At 47.0% G+C, this 6,000-nt stretch overlaps 1 protein-coding gene across 1 annotated transcript in view; it reads right to left on the reverse strand.

The window, feature by feature from the left end:
• LOC122946158 (2-hydroxyacylsphingosine 1-beta-galactosyltransferase-like) overlaps positions 1–1,499 on the reverse strand; it is a 176,934-nt gene extending 175,435 nt beyond the window's left edge. Inside the window, exon 1 of the mRNA XM_044305597.1 lies at positions 1,127–1,499. The gene's annotated coding sequence lies outside the window, so the exon portion shown is untranslated. The remainder of the gene's footprint in view (positions 1–1,126) is intronic.
• Between the last annotated feature and the right edge of the window lie 4,501 nt (positions 1,500–6,000).

Genomic DNA, 6,000 nt, shown 5'->3' on the forward strand with positions numbered 1-6,000 from the left:
TATTGCGGACCCCGCTGTTTGTGGGCTGCAATACGGGCACGGCCGCCATCTGCCGTGTGCATGAGCAGAGTGCTGAATCTCCTTGGAGTACTTCAAGCAAGCCTCCATACAGGACTGGTTGCTTGAACGCCATTGCAAAGAGAGAAACCTACGTCAAATCAGCAGCATTTATGCAATGAAATTTGTAACAAAAAACATACCATTTGGTCCATTTTTTCTGATGTGGATTTTCAGCAAAAATATCAGAATATCAGCCACATTTCATTCATATGTTGACATATCCTAAGGTGCTACACACATTGTGGAATATGAGTGTTTTTTCAGCGCGGATCCCCGTGTGGAAAAACCCCAGGGGAGTACGTCCCAGCAAAGTGTATGAGATTACAGATTTTTTTTTTTCTGTGCAGAGAATGACCTGTAGGCAGCACAATGACTCAGTGGTTAACAATGGTACCTTGCAGTGCTGTCATGGGTTCGACTCTGACGACAGACAAGATCTGCATGGAGTTTATATATTCTTCCTATGTTTGTGAGGGTTTCCTCCGGGTACTGCAGTTTCTAGCCATACTGAGAGAGACTTATCAAAACTGTTGAAAGGTAAAACTGGCTCAGTTGCCCATAGCAACCACAGTCCACCTCACATTTCCCCCCACTGATAGGGAACTTAGTTTGTGAGCTCCATTGGGGACAGAAAGCAATGCTAATGTCTGTAAAGCGCTGCGGAATATGTCAGTGCTATGTCACTGAGTTAAATACATTCTTAGGGCTCATTCACACGACCATGGCTTGGTTCTGCATCCGAGCCGCATTTCTTGCAGCTCGGGTGTGGACCCATTCACTTCAATGGGGCCGCAAAAGATGTGTGCTGTCCGCATCCGTTGCTCCGTTCCGTGGCCCCACAAAAATTATGAGTCTGGTCCTATTCTTGTCCGCTTCACAGGCAAGAATAGGCATTTCTATAAAGGGCCGTCCGTTCCGTTCCGCAAATAGCACACGGGTGGCATCCGTGTTTTGCGGACTGCAAAACACGCACGGTCATGTGAACAAGCCCTTAATATGTCCATGGGTTCAAAAAAATAATAATATCTGTAACAGTTACATGAAATACACTAAGATGGTGTCTTACCTCATATGATTGATCAGGTTTCCACAGGCAATGGGATCAGTAGGTAGAGAAGTCGTAGAGTGTCCTTGATGTGTGCCCCTGAATGACTGAGATCAAGGTGAAAATAAGAGGCAGGTAAAACTCCTCCTTAGGTTGTATCATGCAGGACAATGAAGCCACAAACCAGGTGTCCAGGTGGAGACCACAGCTTGATGTCCCAGTAATCCCCTGCTATCTGCTTGTGTGATGTTGTCTGCATGAGCAATGGGTGTAATGCTGATAGTCACTGGCAGAGCACTCCACCTCTCAGGATTCTGTGCCCTTTTTTACATACTTTCCCACATCTAACTCCTCCTACCCTCGGTTCTGCCTCGCAGACAACTGTTCATCAAGACTGTCATCCTGGATTATTTTAAACCAAAAACCTGTTTTGTAGGAAAGTAACAGGTGGAAATGGTCCAAGCAATGCAATACAAACATAAACCATACCACAGACCCTGTTGTACTGGAAACAAGACAGTAGCCACTGAGCAGGATTCAAAGAGCATACAACAGTATCAAGTGTAACCCCTTCCTGACAGTTATTTTTTATCTTCCCGTCACAGCCTATTTCTGCAAATCTGACATGTGTCACTTTATGTGGTAATAACTCTGGTAATAGCTTCCTCTCAGGCCATTCTGAGACTGTTTTCTCCTGACACACTGTACTTCACGTTAGCACTACATTTGAGTCAATAATGTTTAACCTTTTTTTATTTTTTATTTTTTTTATTTTTATACAAAATCCCAAATTTACTGAAAATTTGGAAAAAAAAGTGCTATTTCCTACACTTGAATTTCTATGCTTTTAAGTGCTCATGCACACAGTCGTAGCTTTTGCTGATTGGATGCTGACTGATTCACCTCAATGAGACCGTAAAAAATACGGACAGCACACCGTTGTTCTGCGGCCCGGCAAAAAATATAAAACATGTCCTATTCTTGTCTGTTTTGCAGAAAAGAATAGGACATTTCTGCAGGAGTCATAAAAAAATGGCGTCATGCACTCTGCCGATATCCGTGTTTTGTAGATCTGCAATTTGCAGACCGCAAAAGCTGATACGGTCGTGTGCAGGAAGCCTAAGACAGATTGTGACACCTCATAAATTAGTTTCACTTTTTGAAAGGCAATCCTGCCATTGCTTTTTTAATTTTATAATTGTGGCGTACACTGTGTAGGAATAATGACATGTTATGTTTATTCTGCTGGTCAGTACGATTACAGAGACGCGTAGGACCGTGCACAGACAGTTGGTCACTGGCAACGCATTTGTGCCAGAGTAGGAAATGTATGAATCTAAATATCTGTGTATTAAAGAAGATTGTTAAATTGTACAGGGGTCTGTAACACAAGAAGGTGAAAGTACATATCGTGGGGTGTGTATGTGTATTAGACAGAAAGTAGGGATATGTATCTTGTGTAGTTTGGGTATTAGGGAGAGTAAGGGGTATATATCTAGTGCTGATACACGCGTAGGTGAAGAGCGGCTCTGTATCAGCACTAGATATATACCCCTTACGCTCCCTAATACCCAAACTACACAAGATACATATCCCTACCTTCTGTCTAATACACATACACACCCCACAATATGTACTTTTACCTTCTTGTGCTACAGACTCCACAGATAGGATTAGGTGGCTGTGTAATAGGGATTAGGGAAGATGCTGAGATCCGACTGTACCTCACTGTGAGGTATAGCCGGATCTCAGCATCTTCCCTATTCACACATATACCTGCTGAAGCCTGGCAGGCGCAGCTGCATTATTTAATAGTGTGGTGTGGTAATGGTTAATGGCATTTTAGCAAAGACACAGCCACCTAATCCTATCTGAGGGGTCTAATCACTATCCTCTCGCACACGGAGCGTGATTCCCGCAATGGACTCGCTCGTGTGAAACAGCCCTAAGGCGTATTGGTACGCCTTAGACTTTTTCGATTGAGTAAAATGGCCTAAACAGGCGTCAATGACGCTTGTACAGGTGTTATTGCGACCTCTGCTTCCAACTTTGTCTTGGTTACCAGCAGGCTTTGGCATACATTCTGGCAGGCAAACACACTCGGCTACATCTGTTGCTCTCTGGCTCTGCTGTACTGACAGGATTAAATAGGAATCTTTTCCTTTCTTTTCTGCTATACTTAACTTTCTGTAGTCTGGTCTGTCCTTAGCTTTCTCCAGGGGGCTTTCTTCCTGGCTTTTGGCCTCCTGATCCAGCAGAGCTGAAGGTGCTCTGGCTGGCTTGGACACAGACTTCCCCTAGCAGGGGGTACTCTATTCTGACTTCTAACTAGCTAAACTCTTCACTAGAGGGGGGAAATAGAATGGAAAGAAGGTTCCATTCTAGGCAAGGTAGCTCTGCCATTTATGCTGACATCTGCTGGTGAACCAGGCACATTACAATTAAACATTACAGTTATATGGAAATGAGCATACACATTTTGCAGGCCCTGGAAATTAATTCAGTGAATGACATTAGGTTAACCGTAGGATATAGTAGAGGGGAGCAGATGGTGGTAATGCACCTCTGGGGTGTTACACATGGTGCTGGCGTCACAACTAATTTTAGGTGAGCATGCTCTGCCGAACACTAATTTTACTCGAGCATCGCGTGTGCTCGAGCGCGATGCCCGAGTCTCCTCCCCGCACGTTTGTTGGTTGCTACACAGCTAATAAACGTGCGTGGAGATACTGGCACTCACTGTAATGCCATAGCCATGTTGGCTACTGGCTTTACAGTAATTGGCTGGCGGCAACGCATCATCGAGTGCTATATAGCACCCGATGACACGTGTTCGGCTCAGTCTTAATTAGGGAGAGCTGTGCTGAAGAAGGGACAGATAGTGTAGGGAGTGAAATAGTAATATTTTAGTGAAAAAACTTGTTAGCGACCCAAAAGTCCTTTTAACCGCTTGCCGCCGCGCTAACGCCGAAAGGCGTCATCGCGGCGGCTCTCCCAGGTCACACTAACGCCAATAGGCGTCATCTCGCGAGACGCGAGATTTCCTGTGAACGCGCGCACACAGGCGCGCGCGCTCACAGGAACGGAAGGTAAGCGAGTGGATCTCCAGCCTGCCAGCGGCGATCGCTCCATTCAGATCGCTTGCTGGCAGGCTGGAGATCTGAATTTTTTAACCCCTAACAGGTATATTAGACGCTGTTTTCATAACAGCGTCTAATATACCTCCTACCTGGTCCTCTGGTGGTCCCTTTTGTTAGGATCGACCACCAGAGGACTCAGGTAGGTCAGTACAGTCGCACCAAACACTACACTACACTACACCCCCCCCCCCGTCACTTATTAACCCCTTATAAACCCCTGATCACCCATGATCACCCCATATAAACTCCCTGATCACCCCCCTGTCATTGATCACCGCCCTGTCATTGATCACCCCCCTGTCAGGCTCCGTTCAGACGTCCGTATGATTTTTACGGATCCACGGATACATGGATCGGATCCGCAAAAAGCATACGGACGTCTGAATGGAGCCTTACAGGGGGGTGATCAATGACAGGTGGGTGATCACCCATATACACTCCCTGATCACCCCCTGTCATTGATCACCGCCCTGTCAGGCTCCATTCAGACGTCCGCATGATTTTTACGGATCCGATCCATGTATCCATGGATCCGTAAAAATCATGCGGACGTCTGAATGGAGCCTTACAGGGGGGTGATCAATGACAGGCGGGTGATCACCCATATACACTCCCTGATCACCCCCCTGTCATTGATCACCGCCCTGTCAGGCTCCATTCAGACGTCCGCATGATTTTTACGGATCCGATCCATGTATCCATGGATCCGTAAAAATCATGCGGACGTCTGAATGGAGCCTTACAGGGGGGTGATCAATGACAGGCGGGTGATCACCCATATACACTCCCTGATCACCCCCTGTCATTGATCACCCCCCTGTCATTGATCACCCCCCTGTCATTGATCACCCCCCTGTCAGGCTCCATTCAGACATCCGCATGATTTTTACGGATCCGATCCATGTATCCATGGATCCGTAAAAATTATGCAGACGTCTGAATGGAGCCTTACAGGGGGGGTGATCAGTGACAGGGGGGTGATCAACCTGATCACCCCCTGTCATTGATAACCCCCCTGTAAGGCTCCATTCAGACGTCCGCATGTGTTCTGTGGATCCGATCCATGTATCCATGGATCCGTAAAAAATCATGCGGATGTCTGAATGGAGCCTTACAGGGGGGGTGATCAGTGACAGGGGGGTGATTACCCTGATCACCCCCTGTCATTGATAACCCCCCTGTAAGGCTCCATTCAGACGTCCGCATGCGTTTTGTGGATCCGATCCATGTATCCATGGATCCGTAAAAAATCATGCGGATGTCTGAATGGAGCCTTACAGGGGGGGTGATCAGTGACAGGGGGGTGATTACCCTGATCACCCCCTGTCATTGATAACCCCCCTGTAAGGCTCCATTCAGACGTCCGCATGCGTTTTGTGGATCCGATCCATGTATCCATGGATCCGTAAAAAATCATGCGGATGTCTGAATGGAGCCTTACAGGGGGGGTGATCAGTGACAGGGGGGTGATTACCCTGATCACCCCCTGTCATTGATAACCCCCCTGTAAGGCTCCATTCAGACGTCCGCATGCGTTTTGTGGATCCGATCCATGTATCCATGGATCCGTAAAAAATCATGCGGATGTCTGAATGGAGCCTTACAGGGGGGGTGATCAGTGACAGGCGGGTGATCACCCTGATTACCCTGATCACCCCCTGTCATTGATAACCCCCCTGTAAGGCTCCATTCAGACGTCCGCATGCGTTCTGTGGATCCGATCCATGTATCCATGGATCCGTAAAAATCATGCGG

Source organism: Bufo gargarizans, chromosome 1 (assembly GCF_014858855.1).
Source record: "Bufo gargarizans isolate SCDJY-AF-19 chromosome 1, ASM1485885v1, whole genome shotgun sequence".
Lineage (NCBI taxonomy): Eukaryota > Metazoa > Chordata > Amphibia > Anura > Bufonidae > Bufo > Bufo gargarizans.